The following is a 17,591-nucleotide window of genomic DNA, read 5'->3' as shown; positions in this document are numbered from 1 at the left end:
AGGACTGGAAGTGACCTCGAGAGGTCATCTAGTCCAGTCCCCTGCATTCATGACAGGACTAAGTATTATCTAGACCATTCCTGACAGGTGTTTGTCCAATCTGCTCTTAAAAATCTCCAATGATGGAGATTCCACAACCTCTCTAGGCAATTTATTCCAGGGCTTAACCACTCTGACAGTTAGGAAGTTTTTCCTAATGTCCAACCTAAACCTCCCTTGGTGCAATTTAAGCCCATTGCTTCTTGTCCTATCCTCAGAGGTTAAGGAGAACAATTATTCTCCGTCCTCCTTGTAACAACCTTTTATGTACTTGAAAACTTATCATGTCCCCTCTCAGTCTTCTCTTTTCCAGACTAAACAAACCCAATTTTTTTCAATCTTTCCCCATAGGTCATGTTTTCTAGATCTTTAATCATTTTTGTTGCTCCTCTCTGCACTTCTCCAATTTGTCCATATCTTTCCTGAAATGTGGTGCCAAGAACTGGACACAATACTCCAGTTGAGACCTAATCAGCAGGAAGTAGAGCGGAAGAATTACTTCTCGTGTCTTACTTACAATACTCCTGTTAATACATCCCAGTGTTATAATGTTGACTCATATTTAGCTTGTGATCCACTCTGACCCCCAGATCCCTTTTCATAGTACTCCTTCCTAGGCCATCGTTTCCCATTTTGTATGTGTGCAGCTGATTGTTCTTTCCTAAATGGAGTACTTTGCATTTGTGCTTATTGAATTTCATCCTATTTACTTCAGACCATTTCTCCAGTTTGTCCAGATCATTTTGAATTTTAATCCTATCCTCCAAAACCCTCCCCGCTTGGTATCATCCGCAAACTTTATAAGTGTACTCTCTATACCGTTATCTAAATCACTGATGAAAATATTGAATAGAACGGGACCCAGAACTGATCCTTGTGGGACCCCACTCGTTACACTCTTCCAGCATGATTGTTTTATTAAACTGGTTTCGATTTTTCAGCCAACTTCCATCATTTTTTCCTAAGAACTATTCCAAACATTCTTCCAATGTGTAAAAGTGGCTTGCATGTCTCTTCAAGAAGATTCTCTAGTTTCAATATGGCGCATGTCAGGATAACGTAATATGGGCCTGTTTCTACTTCCATTAAAATCAGTATTATGCCCCTGGGGACTTTCAACAGTGCAGAATCTGGACCTCTATTATTAGACAACTTGATGCAGTAGTTCTTTCATGATGAGGGGGAAAAATTTACACCTTTTCTTTCTCTGATATATGGATGAATCCATACTGGTAATTTTCTGACCTAACCTGTTGGCAGGTATTTGTGTGGATGAATGTGAATGTGCTTTCTCTCTCTTTCTTTCCTTTTGGTCAACAAAAAAATCACTTGTCTCCCATCACTTTTATTTTGGACAAATAATTGGTACGGTAACTGACCTTAGTTCCTGCTACATCATAAACATGGCTTCTTTAAAGTAAAGACGACCTAGGATGAAAAACCTCAAAGCCTAGAGGGGTTTCTCCCAGCAGGGAATGTGACTCAGGTCTGGATTCTCCTTGAAAGCCTTGTGAAAAGCTTCCCTCCAGCAAAATACTAAAATAAATAGGGAGAGAAAATTGCTCATACACATCCAATGGCAAAAAAAATAAATAAATAAAAAGGCAATAACACCTGTAACCCCACTGAGAGCAGCCACTAAGCACCACTAACTTATGAATAAATAGCATTATTTGATACTATTTCTATTCCCTGACAACCATTCTAAAAGTGGACATGAGTCAAAACTCCACATCCAAATTTTGAGAATATCTGGGTCTGAATCCACGTCCAAAATTTCTGACTAGACCCTATACTTACACTGAACCAAATCAAAACCTTGGTTGCAGTCTTCCTCCCCTCTTGAGGTCTGATGCACTTCAGATCCAATCTTAGGAGCTTGAGACTAAAATAATGTCATATTCACATCAGACAAAACCTTGCCCTGTGGGGGGATCTGGTCCCTTGAAGCCACAAAAGCAGTGCAGTTCTTTCTGCTTGTTGGGGTAAACTAGGAAGCATTTCTTACTTGGGTGACACAAAGGTGGCAATTATCCCTGACTCAAAATTCTAAATAAAGAATCTGAGGTCAAACACAGCTCTAATGCCCAGTCACGGAAACCAGCTGGAAACATGGAGCTCAACTATGAAATATCTGTAGACACACACACACACACACAAATACATAAAATGTGTTAAAAATCAATTTAGTTATATCGAAAGGTAAAGGGGGTATATATCAGTGAAAGCAATTTTACAAGTTGGGACAAAGATGCTGCTCACTCTTGGATTCATTTTTGGAACTAAAGCTTATGAAAGCTCCTGGGAAAATAATTGTGTGTGTCTAGACTCTAGAACATTTAATACAGCAACAGACCAAAGAATATCAAGCAATATATACCTCTTGTAGCTAAAGGACTGTTACATTGTAAGTATAGAGTAACATGTGGACAGGGCAGCCCAGAAGATTCAGGGGGCCTGGGGCAAAGCAATTTTGGGGGCCCCTTCCATAAAAAAAAAGTTGCAATACTCTAGTAACATGTTTTTGGAAATGTAAAAAATAACTAGTGAAATACATTAAAAAATTAATTTGTAATAATTTGAAAATACACGAAATACATTATTTAAAAACATTACATGCTTTAATGGTATGTATACATTTGCAATTACATAATGGGCTCTCGCTGGGTGATGGTGATGGTTGGTGCCAATGGGCTGTCGCTGCCTGGGGGTGGCGTTACTGTTGCCCAGGGCTGGGTGAGGAGCTAGGCTCTGGGTCGGGGGGTGCCCAGCTCAGAGGGGCTGGGCTTGGAGCTGGGGGTCAGGGCTGGGGGGGGCGATGGGGTCGGGGGAGTGTCTGGCTCAGAGGGGCTGGTCTCGGAGCTGGGGGTCAGGGCTGCAGGGGGGATGGGGTCGGGGGGGTGCCCAGCTCAGAGGGGCTGGGCTCGGAACTGGGGGTCAGGGTTGCAGGGGGATAGGGTCAGAGGGTGCCCGGCTCAGAGGGGCAGGGCTCGGAGCTGGGGGTCAGGGCAGCGGGGGATGGAGTAAATTGCCCCACTTGCCCCCCCCTCCCTCTGGGCAGCCCTGCATGTGGAGCTACATTTTCAAAAGAGCACAGGGCCAAATTTCCAAGACCTAAGCACTCAAAATCAGGCCCGATTTTCAAATGAACTAAGCTCCTGTTTAGGACCAGATTTTCAGCAGTGTTCGGGACTTGGCCACTCCCATTAGGACACTTATGGCTAGATTTTTATAAGAGCTCAGTGCCCAGCATGTTGCTGTAGGCAGCAACAGGCAGCGTCTTTACACAGTAATACATGTCCTTGCAACGCTTTTACTGTCTCTCTAGCAATATTTGATCAATTTCTTACAGCTTTTTCTGTGCTGCTACAGCCAGACTTAGAACACACCTGAAAATATAACTCTGCTGAACTGCAGTTAACCACATTGTCTTTTTATCCAAAGTGCTGAAGCCATGGTGCAGGAAGCATAAGTAAGTCAGACCAGCACGCATAGGAGGTCCTACAAAGGGGCCTTTGCACCACAGGGAAACCTTTAATTTAGGCTCATTGTCTTCAGTGGACATGCTCTTTGCCATAAGCCCTCTATGTCCCATAGCGTACATGGGATCAGGCTCTAAATCAGGCTGAAACATCGTACACAAGTTGCTTGCAGCTAGTACTGTTAACAAAAATGGTTTCACATCAAGATAGTAATGTTCTCGTTACAAGACAACAAAAATTGCAACTTGGCCCCAGCTACAGATGCTCTTGCCAAACTTTAGAGAAAAAAAAATATAGATTCATTTTTAGAAAGTAGCTTCTTCTCAGATAATTAGTTCATAACATAGACATTTTGGTATTTAAATAAAAATGAATTCAATATATGATTCAAGACTGCATTAAAAAAAGTAAGTACTTGTTAGTGGAATTATCTCTCTAGGCGCTAATAAAAGGGTAAAGACTATGAATCACTTGCAAAAATACCATAGCTCTAGCCCATGTACAATGGAAATATGATCTGACCAGTCAGGTTCTGAAATTCTATTCATGTGCCTGGTTTATATTGATTAAAGGGAGCTGTGGAAAATAGAGGTAACATTTCATCAACAAAACCATTTTAAGAGTTTTTGCTACATCTGCATTATATTTTTCATGGCACACTCCATAACATGGCCATAAGAAGGCAGATTCCAGTGATTCAAGATACAGAACAGCCAATAAAGCAAGAGCTGTGAGAATCAGAAAGAAAGAAGGTAACACAGCCAGATCTGAAACAATTTCAGCAACATTGCCTTCGTTTTAAAAACCCTCACATAATCCAGCACTATTTTTTAAATGTAATGCTAAATTATTTAAACCCAGGAATTGCAAAGGTGACAAGAGAAGGATAAGTTTAAAAATCAGTTACAGAGGTGCAGATCATAAAAATTTCCCTTCCTTTCCCCAAAATTCTAGCTCCTTTCAGCCTTTAAACTATAAAAGGAAATATCCTCCCCACAGTCTGCCTCCTCCACCATCTCCAGGAAAGAAGGTGCTCCCAGAAGTTCATAGACCAATTTAAATTGAAAAACTTACTCAGAGAATGCCACCCAACCAAGTTTCCAAGAAGCAGGGTTGACCTACGACTGTACACCAAGGATCTGCTCATAGTCCCTGCAGTACCTTCTATGACTAACAGCCACACATCCTCAGAACTGCAACTGATTATGAACTAGCATAGTTAAAAAATCTTCCAGCTCAGAATTTGTTATCTATAGCTGGATACTAATAAAATTAACTGTAACCTTGGAATTTTATTAAATATAGGCATTATGAAGGAATCAGAGGGTTACAAAAAGGTGTATATTTGTAAGTTTCTTACAAACAGTGCTTGAGACAAGAAAATATAGAAGGAGCCTGTATTCTTTTCTAGCACACACACACACACACACAAATGCAGTGCTCAGACGTCTCTGTATTTTGTTATTCAGATATCCACATTCTAATTACCAGCTGGTGCTGTATCTTATCCCACCTGTACTCAGATCTCTGCAGCATTCTTTAGGTAAATGGGAAATGCCAGGAAAGTAGATGGCAGTGAAGAAACTAGAATATGATAGCTACTTAAAGAGATTAACTTTCTCATTATTGTGTCTCCGCACATTGTAATTCAAACAGCTGGTAGCCTCATTTCTGTAACTACGGAAAATTAAATCAAGAGAGAGAACGCTTCTTTTTTGTGATGTTGTTTTCATGGTTACTAGACTTTGTTATGTGCCTTCTGTGCCAGTGCTCCTGCACAGAATGCTCACTATTATATGGCCTGGAATGGTTGTTTCATCAATAAAATTTGCATTTCTTTAATCTGCTAGGAAACTGTTCCTGTTAGCAAAAGCCATCAGTTAATCTGAACTAACCTGTGTCAGTGGTGCTGATGGTTCACCTTTCTCTTGCACAGTGGAGGCAGACAAGAAATGTATTTAAAAATATCAAGTTCGTTTAGTTTTTAAGAGCTTTTCTTCATAGGTACCTAATTTTTGGAGCAGCAAATTTATCTTTTATGGAAACATACATAAAACACTGTGATGTGTGCTTAGATGAAAAATAGCAGTGTCTCTTTTTACTGGACGGGGGGGAATTGTGAGACAGATCCTCTGCTGGTGTAAAACAGCATGGCTCTATTGACATCTGTGGAATTTTACCCATTTACACCATACATTTGGCAATATATGAAATTGTCCCTGGGACTGGCAAAAAAGTTTTTTCTTATGGAAATTTTGAGCAAAAAAATCACTTCATTTTTTGGAGCACAAGGAGAGTGTTGTCCCAGTTATGAAATTATTCTTGAAACCATTAGAGGCTGAGTAATCCAGAGAGCACCCTGGATTGGGACTCAGGAGATCTCACAACAGATGTATATTTCTGGCTTTGCCACTGACCATACACTGCAACCCGCCATGCCTGTTTCCCCTCCCATCTCTTTGTCATCGAGTCTCTGGGTAGAGAAGATTGAGAGGGGACACGATAGTAGTTTTCAGGTATCTAAAAGGGTGTCATAAGGAGGAGGGAGGAAACTTGTTCACCTTAGCCTTTAAGGATAGAACAAGAAGCAATGGTCTTAAACTGCAGCAAGGGAAGTCTAGGTTGGACATTAGGAAAAAGTTCCTAATTGTCAGGGTGGTTAAACACTGGAATAAATTGCCTAGGGAGGTTGTAGAATCTCCATCTCTGGAGATATTTAAGAGTAGATTAGATAAATGTCTATCAGGGATGGTCTAGACGTATTTGGTCCTGCCATGCGGGCAGGGGACTGGACTCGATAACTTCTCAAGGTCCCTTCCAGTCCTAGAATCTATGACTCTATTTACTTTGTAGGCTCTTTTGAGCAGAGACCATCTCTTACAATGTGTCTGTAACAGCACCTAGCACAATGGGTCCCAGATGTTGCCTGTGCAGCACAAATCATACATAACAACAACGATGCCTTACACTGAGAAAAAAAGCACTGCTTGAAACACCTGCCTACGCAACAACATTTTGTGACTGCAGGCAGATGGGCTAGGCTCTAAAAAGTGAAGCAGTTGCCTTGTTCTCAATTTTGCTGAAATAGACTTTAAAAAAAAAACTCTAGCAAAGATGAGGTGAGTAAAATGTTGCTCAATGAGGTAAGGTAAATTGAGCAGTTGATTGTTTCCCTGTTCTTTGGTGATACATAGGTCTTTGAGGATAGAGTGTTACTTATGTGAAAAGCTGACTAGGTTAAAATGAAAAATACTGTTAGTAAAATGCAGAGGAAAATGTGGTCAACAGTCCACTAAAGCAGTATTTTTCACATGTCCTTTGACTATTTAGTTCAGTTAAATTCATGATCCATAAAATACAGAGCAATAAAATCCATTTCTTGTTGCTGTGTTGAATTAAAGTATTACTAATCATGCTTGAAAAAAACATTGTTTTACTTAGATACTCTTACTCTGTTTTTTCGTGGGGAGGAGGCAGGAAGCTAAGCAATTGCAGATATTATTTCCTCTTGACTAGGTTTTGATCCAGGTCTTTGTTTTCTCTCTCTCCTGCCCTACCAGCTCCTGCACATACAAAATGCCAGCCTACCAGCATAAGACTGTGGTTCCCATCCATACTGTGTGTTAAATAAACATGAAGAAAATTACTCCCTGCCTAGGGAATTATTGTCTAAAGGCAGTGATGGAAAATGTATTAGAAGAAGGTTTAATGACATACTAATATGTGCTCAGGAAAAACAGGGGAGAGATAGGAAAGTTCTGAATGTATACATTGATGTTTATAGACCATTATTGGTAGTGAATTCACTAACCTCAGAGGTCTCAGTTGTCCCTTGGAATATGCTTCCACACAGGGGCATAAGGCCAAGAAACCTCACTTTGTTCCCTTAATGCACTACACACACTTTGACTCTGAGTGCCCGAGGATAAATGGACTCTGTGTGACTGCTAGCCCTTGCCCTGAGAGCAGGTATGCAAGGAGTTAAGGAAGGGGGTAGAACGCTGGCTCCCCCTATGCCTCATGCTGGCACCACAGATGATCCTGCATTGGGGGTGGGAATGTGGTATTGTAGTTTGCTGCTGGTATAGAGCAGTCGCAAATTACTACCTTCTCCCGGAACAAGGGAAAGCAGGGAAGGAACTGTGCCACGCAGACACACAATTCCTTCCTTGTACTGCCCCATACTCAGGGCTTGTGACAGAGCTGCAATCTACCAAAGTAAAGGTGAATATTGCATTACATACAACCTGGACCAAATTCCCATTGGCTTACTGATGAGAGTACAACTCCACGGAGTCGCACCTGCTTACACCAATGACCTTTTCATTCGCCTCTCTCTCTCTCTCTCTCACCACAAATGGATATCAGTCCTTGAAAAGTCACCTCTAGAAAGTGCTATGACATGATATTACAGAACCATTATGTTACACCAGGGATCATTTCCAAAAAGGGGCAATCATGTCAAAATCAGCCCTGCATTTACCTGCTGGGTAAATGAAAACGTAACACGGTGGATCCAAAGCCAGTGTTAATTTAGACTCTGGTACTTCTCTTTCCTTTAAAAACATTTTCCTTTCTGGTATTTTCATTTAGGTGGGTTTATACTTTATGTCTAAGGAGGTTTCCAAACACTCCTGCTCATCATTAGCATTATGCGGCTGCACAGAGGAGAAAGGGGATGAAAGACGCTCCCTTCCCTTTCTGCACCAACTACCAGTACCTCCGGTTGCAGCATGGAAGGGGAAGCAGGACCTGTAGAACTGCTATTTCCCCCATGGAGATGAGTGGGAGTGAGCAGAGCCTTGACTCCGACTCCAGAGCAATTGCCAGAGTAGCAGGAAATGTAGGCTGTGCCATGCCTAGCCTCAGTGCAGTTTACTTTCGTCTCTGGAGCAGGGAGAAACTGACAGACAGACTGTGTCCATTCAAACCCCAATCTGCTTCCGCGGCTGCTCCTGGACAGCAGAGTTATGCACTGCCTCTTTATCAGGGCAGATGGCAAAGTCGAGATCTAGACCCTAAAATGTTTGTGTTCTCTTGCTTTCATTTCCACTGTTCTTGAATTGTATATGTGACTCAGATACTCTTTGAGGGAAGGGATTTCATTTTAATCCTTTAAACGCTATTCTCGGTTACAGTGGTCACAAGCGCTAAGCTCCTTCTTTTCTCCTCCTCTACGCTCCCCCACCCACCAAGAAGAGAAAGGGGATCACAAGGGAAAAGTCAGAATCTCCAATGCAAAAATGAAGTTTGCCTTTGAACAGGTCTCTAGGGCAGCATAAAGGTGGAGTCATTACACTGTTGGCTCAACCTACAAAACAGAACTGAGGAGAAGAGAAGCCAAGGGAGCTAAAGTGCCGGCACCATTTGACAGGCACTGATGTTTTTGTTGCATCATGTGGTAACTGAAAACCTCTTTGTGAAAATCTCTCGATCAGGACTGAAATAAAAGAAACTTGCCTTCAAAATTCATTTTATTTACTGTGATAAAATCCAAAACCCTATCCTCATTATTACTATATACCTTTGTAAAGCACACATCCCCATGCAATATGTACTGTACTCCTTTATGCAGAAAGAACTCTGCCAAGGTTCATTTTATTCTTTAATAAAGGTACCATTGATCCCTATAAATTTCCTTTTACACTTATAATTTTAAGCCACTTACTTCAAATATAAAAAGCAAGATGTCCTGTCGTTACATTAAAACATTGCCCTTGTTTCTGCGTGAACTCAAGTGATTTTTTTGGCTTACTTTATCCTTTTTGATGATAACACCCCCGTGGTGTCTAAATGGAAGGTAACCACTTATACAAGAGTTAAGGGGGAATGATGAATTGCAAATGAGGATGACTTATGCAGTAAGAGTGTATACTTATAAGTAGTTCTGAACTACGGGTGACTGAAAAAAAAATCTCTTTTGCATTTCTCCCTATAGCTTCAAAGTTGAAATTCATCAATTTTGTCCTCTAGTCAAATTTAAATGGATGCACCATACCTAGCAATTTGATAGGCAAGGCTGCTCTAAATTTCAGGCTGGAAAGGGTTCCCAGTGTAAACAGCTATAAAAAAAATCAGCCTTCTCCCAGCCATCTCTGTGGAAGAGAACTCTGCTATGATTGCAATTTACTAAAGCATAGAAGAGAAGTTTGTTGTTGATGAGCTTTGCTCGGCTGTTCTCTGCTGGAACTGTTTCCTCTTGATGTGTTTTGTTGTTGATGTAGCTTGCTATTGGCCTCCATTTTTACCACAGTATCCCATTAGTGCACCAGTTTGTACACGATGCTCCATGCTACCTGAGAAGTTTGGTATTGGTATGATTAACATCAGTATCAAACCCTTTGCTCATTAACAGTGTCTCAGACTGTTGCTTTTTCTTAATCTTTATTTTTTTCTTTTTCTAAAGAAAAACTGTATACTTTAAAAACCTCAGAGCCATATACTGTCCTTGAAATGTAGAAGGGAATCCCATTACTATTCTGCCCTCACATATTTATGTGCAACTCGTGCAATCCATGCATTATTGAACACAAAATTTGGTCTTGTGTGATTATTTTTCACCACACTTTTGGTGCAAACATTCATAAGAACAATAAAATAATCTAAATTATGAGATTATCTGGATAGAAAGGAAACTGAAGTAAAATTCCACTGGAATACCAGGGCCTCCAGACTATAATACCTTAACAACGTTGTATTTTACATTTCAGCTGCATTCAGAAACTTAGAAAAAATGTATTAATGCAAGAAACTTTATAAAGATGGGTTTCAGAGTAACAGCCGTGTTAGTCTGTATCCGCAAAAAGAAGAACAGGAGTACTTGTGGCACCTTAGAGACTAACAAATTTATTAGAACATAAGCTTTCGTGGACTACAGCCCACTTCCGAAGAAGTGGGCTGTAGTCCATGAAAGCTTATGCTCTAATAAATTTGTTAGTCTCTAAGGTGCCACAAGTACTCCTGTTCTTCTTTTTATAAAGATGAACATTATAAACCTCAGTGGAACAGATGATTCCATAAATATTATATTACATAGTCAAATACTAGAAACAGTCAATTAGCTTTAATATCTGTATAGAGCCTTTACTGATAACTACAGTCATTGAGTTGCAATGCTGGTAAAATATATCTTTACAATGAATAGTATTTGAAGGAAAAAGAAATTACTCAGTAACTTTAGACTGCCAATGAGAGGAAATAACCTATAAGTATCATCTTCTGCCTGATGTAAGCAACTGAATCAATGTCAAAGAAGTGAAGTGACATATAATCTTGCTCCATCATTCTTAACATCTCATGGCAGTGAGTAAAATACAAACACAATGCCATTGAATCTCAGTGCAAAAGGAAATTAACTAAAATATTTTTAAAAGATGCATGTGGGACCAAAAATATTGTTTTTTAAGGACTGCTAATCATTAAATCGGTTCTGCTTAAATAATATGGTATGAGAAAACCATAAATAGTTCAAAGCTAAGGTTGAGTTCAGATAAGTATTCCAAACTCTGAAGCTAAAGCTTACCCAAATTTCTTGAGCTGATAAAACTAAGTCAGAAATTCAAATAGAAAAAAATGGTTCCTTGCCTGTTCTATAACTGTTGTTGTTGAAGATGTGGGTCCAGGAATGTATTTCACTCCGCTGTGTTCATGCCTAGCGTATCAGAGCCAGAGATGTATTTCCTGTAGCAGTACCACTCAGGGCAGGGCATGCACCTACTCTTCCTCATGACACCTCCTGAAGCTGTTCTCAGTGATACCAGGAGATAGAACAAGGATTAATGGTTTCAAGTTGCAGTGGGGGAGGTTTAGGTTGGATATTAGGGAAAAAAAATTCATTAAGAGGGTGGTGAAGCACTGGAATGGGTTACCTAGGGAGGTGGTGGAATCTCCTTCCTTAGAGGTTTTTAAGGTCAGGCTTGACATAGCCCTGGCTAGGATGATTTAGTTGAGAATTGGTCCTGCTTTGAGCAGGAGGTTGGACTAGATGACCTCCAGAGGTCCCTTCCAACTCTGATATTCTATAATTCTATACGCTATATATAGGTGGCACTGCCCCAACCCCACCCCCTTCCTTTGTAACAAAGAAGATGGTCTAAGACTCGGATGTATGGAGGATGTCAGTTTGTGAATTACCTGTGAGATCAGAAAGATTGGGGGAAATGCATACATTTAAAACAGCCCTATGACCAAATGGTTGTGTGTGGCCAGCTTGTTGGGAAGACAATGGTGTTGGGACAGGAAGGTCTCCATGCTAATTCTTTAAGTGAGCAGTAAATGGACAAACATGATTGTAAATGGACACTTGCAGTGAATTAGTTGTTATTACTAATGGTAATTTTTGTAACTAATGTGTTGCTATTACCAAGAACTGTAAAAATGTACAATGTGCCTAATCTTTTGGAAAATCCCTTGAACATGTTGAAAGTAGTGCATAAAGACATACTTTAGGTTAAAAGGCCTTGTTATACTGATGTTTCACAGTTAATGCCTGTAAACAGTATTGGAACTTTTCACAGGGGAAAAAACATTCCAGACCTGATATGCTGTATAAAAAAGGTAAACCGAGGCACACTACCATATTGCTTTCACCGCTAAATGCCAAGATTCCAGTACTATGAACAACATTAATACCTACATTGATTTGATGTTAATGGGGTTCCAAACATTTGCCAGAGCTTGTATGGATAAAGTAGCTGTTTTCTTTAGCTCTTGGCAAGATCACGTGAGACATACAGGAACCATGATGCAAAAGCAGATCCAATTCACTATTGTTCTAACCAAGTTTTACCTTGAGTTTGTAAAGAGATTCAATCATGTTATTGAACATGACTTTGATAAACCATTTCTGTTATACACTGGTATGGCTTCTAACCCAATACTAGCTGTAGTGAGACAGACCCAAGGATGGGGAGCTCTTGGGATGCAATCAGCGATGTTTGTGTCATCCCTTCCTGCATCAATTTTGCTTTGGGGGTGTCACGTTATTGATTTGAACTGGGACCACATAGAACATGGTTGCAACCAAAGTCCTGTAGTGGCACCAAATCTTGTATAAAGGGGGTCAAATAAGGTATCTAAGACAAGGTTATGGTTTGCTGGTTATGATTATGCTGTCTATATGTGTGTATCAATTTTGTAGTTGAAATTATGAATATTGGCTCTATACTGTCTGTGTTTCAAACTTATGCTATGCTTCTGGGAGACATCCCAGACAAGTTGGTGTTAGCTCTGTCATTGAGAGAAGGCAGATACGCCTTGTAACTCAGCAAAGTATGCAGGAACTTGCCCATGTGATTCCAGACTCCATTTTGCTGTAATTTTCCACAGTAAGGACAAAGAGGTGTTCTTACACCTGGAAAAGATTATAAAAGGCTGATGCCTCATCTCTATCTTGTCTTCAATCCTGCTTCTTACCTCTGGAGGGACTTTGCTACAAACGGAAGCTCTACACAAAGGACTGATGACCCATCCCAGCTGTGGATGTTCCAGAGACTTGATTTGAACCTGCAGTTTATTCTATCACTGCTACAAGCCTGAACCAAGAACTTTGCCATTACTGTATGTAATTGATTCCATTTAACCAATTCTAGCTCTCATCCATATCTTTTCTTTTATGAATAAACCTTTAGATTTTAGATTCTAAAGGATTAGCAACAGTGTGATTTGTGGGTAAGATCTGATTTGTATATTGACCTGGGTCTGGGGCTTGGTCCTTTGGGATCGAGAGAACCTTTTTTATTTTACTGGGGTATTGGTTTTCATAACCATTTGTCTCCATAACGAGAGGCACTGGTGGTGATACTGGGAAACTGGAGTGTCTAAGGGAATTGCTTGTGTGATTTGTGGTTAGCCAGTGGGGTGAGACCAAAGTCCTCTTTGTCTGGCTAGTTTGGTTTGCCTTAGAGGTGGAAAAACCCCAGCCTTGGGCTGTAACTGCCCTGTTTTAAGCAATTTGTCCTGAATTGACACTCTCAGTTGGGTCCCGCCAGAACTAGCATCATTACAGTTAGCAAGCCCGGACTGCCCAAGAGCAAAACTCATGAAAAACTTCTTGTTGCCTTTTCAGCAAACACCTGAAGGAATGCAAAGGAGGAAAGCTCAGCAAGATCTGTGAATTGCCCAGAATTCAAGAACATTCATAAGAATATTCAACGCCTGCTCTTTCCAGAGAGCTTGAGTCTATCAGACTCCTCGGCAGGATTAGGTGGCCTAGTTGTTAGCACACCTATTGCCACCCAGGGGGCAGGTCTTGCAGTCCAGGCCATCTTTTAATCAGTGGTATAATGAGGTGGGCAGTGTTAGGGGAGCCCAGGCCCACTCATTCCCCCAGGCTCTGTCCTAGGGCCTTAGGAGAGTCAACAGTGTCTGGCCCCCTGAAGGTGCCCTCCAAGTTACCCTCCCTTGGTCTTTTCCTACCATCAGCTGTTCTCCAACTTCCAGTCCAAATAGAAGCTTAGCATACAGTCTTAGTCCTTGGGGGAGGCTTCTCCAGTGTCCTTCTCAGGAACCTTCAGGGTAGGTCTGTCCTCCTCCCCAGCCTCCCTATTCTGAGCTGGGTTGTTCCCTTTTCAACCTTTCCTCCAGTTGGAGTATGTTCTGCAGAAGTGGGCCCAGGACTGTCCTTTAATCCCTTCCATCCCAGTGTGAGGTTTGTATACCCCACCACAATGACCCTTCTAGATCAGCTCCCCTCTACCACAGAGACATCTGTTATAATTGTCATGGTGGGAGAGGGCAAAAAAAGGGAAAGCCCATACATACATTGTCCCATTTCATCCACCACACTAGGGAACATAATACTGCAGGTATGAGTCAGACCAACTTGTCCAAATGGTGCTTGCTTGGATGATCGACCAATTTCAGCCATGCCTAAAGCGTGCAAAGACACAGTCTTGTGTACTTAGTTACATAAGTACAAGAGCCCATGTGGCCTAGAAAACTCAGAGAGGTCCGAGCAATGGTGGATAGGTGAGCCCTGAGAGACATGCATAAGTCAAGGATCATTTGAAATCGCTGTTGGGGAAGAAAATTGGTCAAACTCAGAGTCGAGCAGGCCTCCAATGAACTTGAGTCTCTGAGTAGGAATAAATGTTGACTTTTCCTTGTTCAGGATGAGTCTCAGATGACCAAAAAGATGGATGATTAACCTGATGTGGCCGTGAACATGGTCCTGGGATGACCCTCAAACCAGCCAATCACTGAAGAAGGGAAGACATGTATTCCATTCTTTCTTAAGAAGACCACCATCGTAATCACCACGTGTTTGGTGAATACACGAGACACCAATGATAAGCTGAAGGGATGTGCCATATATGGATAAGAACTATATACCCTATCCCACCCCTATCATAAATCTGAGGAATTTCCTGTGGGCAACATTGCCACATGAAAGTATGAATTTTGAAGATCAAGAGCAGCAAACCAATTCTTATGATCTATACAAGGAAGCATTATTGCTAGGGTAACAGTGTGGAATCTCATTTGCTTGATGAACTTGTTAAGAGTCTGATGGTTCAATATAGGTCTAAAACCTCCCTTAGACCTGGGGATCAGGAAATGGTGGGAGTACAAATCCCACCCCTGAAACTGCAGGGGAACTTTCTTTATAGCCCCCCGGGTAAGCAGAGTGCGAACTTCTTGTAGGAGTACAGATTCGTGAGATGCATTCCTCAAAAGGGACAGGGAAGGAGGAGGGATGGAGAGGAACTGGATTGAATCTCTTAGTCCTGCAGTATGTAGGACCCACTTGTCCAAGATTATTGCTTCTCAAGTGCTGAGGAAGTGAAATAATCTGTGCCCGAAAGGGAGGAATGAAAAAATCACTGGTGGCTGTATCGCTGTCCTCAAAGAAGTCAAGAATTAGATTTCTTATGAGTTTTCAGACAATTCTGCTTACATTTCTTGTTTAAATACAGGTTATTTCTGCACCTTCAGTTCTGGTTCTCACCTGGCCAAAATTCAGAAGTTATTAAATATTTAACCAGTCTTAGGATTTTAGCATATCTCTACAGGTGGCAGTGGGGAGTGACTGTTATTGGCTTTTTAGAGTGCAAGCTCTTCAGGTCAGGGACTGTGCTTTCTTCTGTTTGTACAGTGCCTTGCACTTGGTGGACACTATGGCAAACACATAACAACAACAATAATAATTTGCTCAAAGAGGTTCACCCATCCCTATAAATAAATAGAAAGACATGAAACAGACTCCAGACCCAAACCCCCTTGAACTAAGGGTAGTTTTGGATCTAAATCCAGATCTAAAGCATAAAACTCAGGCCCATCTCTATTACATGACCTGGATCCATACCAGTCTTTTTTTTTTTTAAATGGAGATATCCTATCTCCTAGAACTGGAAGGGACCTTGAAAGGTCATCAAGTCCAGCCCCCTGCCTTCACTAGCAGGACCAAGTACTGATTTTGCCCCAGATCCCTAAGTGTCCCCCTCAAGGATTGAATTCACAACCAGGGCCGGCTCCAGGCACCATCCCACCAAGCAAGTGCTTGGGGCGGTGCCTGGAGGGGGGCGGTGCGGCAGGGCCCCGGCGGGGCTCGCAGCCCTCCCCCCGGTGCTCCGGCTGGTCGGGGAGAGCAGCCCCGGCCGGGCTCTCCGTCCTCCTCCTGGCACTCTGGCCGGTCAGAGATTGCGGGCCCGCAGCCAGGCTCAACACCCTCCCCTGCCGCACTGGGGGGGGGAGCGGGGGCGGCGGGTGGCTTTTTTTGTCTAGGGTGGCAAAAATGCCAGAGCCGGCCCTGTTCACAACCCTGGGTTTAGCAGGCCAATGCTCAAACCACTGAGCTATCCCTCCCCCCAGTTTTCATAGCTAAGGCTTATTTTTCTACTACTTCAATTGGGCCTTGTTTCAGCAATCCATCTCTATTCAACAAAGCTCTTACGCACATGCTTAATTTAGATTCATACTTAAGTGTCATTGGGGTCTTGCTGAATAGGGATGGAGTAAAGCATGTGCTCAAATGTTTTGCTGAACTGGGTGCTAAAACTGTAAATGTTTTTTTTTTTTAGGGAACTGCTGCAAGGGCTGCACCCTTCTCTTTTCTCCTTCTCAAACATTGAGACAAATGAAGCTGTAAAATGACCAAACTACTCTGTGGTCAGTGGAGTAGCAGTCTGTCTAGCAACTGGCCTTCATCTAATAACTGTTCTAATCAAGTGGAAAGGTATTTTAATGCAGCAACAAGTAAAGATATAGGTTTATGATAATTTATACATTTTAAGAGATAAGATAGAGTGTGATGCAATGTATTGCAATAGGGTTTAGAATATGGAGTCAGAATAGGATTTTTTCTACAAAAACACCTCAAGAAGATGCATTTATGTCTCACGGATTATATACTGCCATTCTTCATTCAGTTTAGTTCTGGCATATGTTAAGGTATTCCCTATTGTGTCTTTACAGCTACAAACAGTAAACTATTCAAAGCTCAAAGGAATGCAGCTAACAGCATATGTGTTGTGTTTCATCACAACAATCACAGAGAATATAAATTAGTGAAGTCATCTGTGTCATTTGTCTGCCTAATTGGGCTTCCCAATAGGAACGGGCAATATGTTGGGATGTTTTTTTGTTTTATTTTTTGCTCCCATTTCAAACTTTTTAGTTAGCAATGTATCTTATGGTTTTGAAAATGCAAATACAATGCATCCTAAAATATGCTTTTTGTGTTTTTAAATATGTTGCAACTTCATGATACGGAGGAGTTTCAATATTCCTGGATGAGCTCAATGTCTTCCAGCAAAGTTTGTCTCTCCATTTTTCTCTTACGCTCCTCCCCACCCCAACACCTTTTCTGTTTAAATATTCCGTTAAAGTAAATAAGAAGAGCAATAGGAAGGGGAACAAGAGGGTACTGTTCTCAAAATCTAGAACAAACTATATTTCAGCAAAGCAGGGAATATCTGAACACTGAAAGCTGCCAGAAATATCACAGTTATGGAGATCTTAAAATCTAAAGCCAATGCTTGGTGACTAAGGTCGGGCTCCCAAATCCATATTTCAGCTTCTGACTAATTTTATTTAGGAGACAACATATGGATTTAGGAGCATCTCTTCAGG

Source organism: Malaclemys terrapin, chromosome 9, assembly GCF_027887155.1.
Source record: "Malaclemys terrapin pileata isolate rMalTer1 chromosome 9, rMalTer1.hap1, whole genome shotgun sequence".
NCBI classification, from domain to species: domain Eukaryota; kingdom Metazoa; phylum Chordata; order Testudines; family Emydidae; genus Malaclemys; species Malaclemys terrapin.
The sequence above is the reverse complement of the archived record's forward strand: the minus strand, read 5'-3'. Positions refer to the sequence as shown.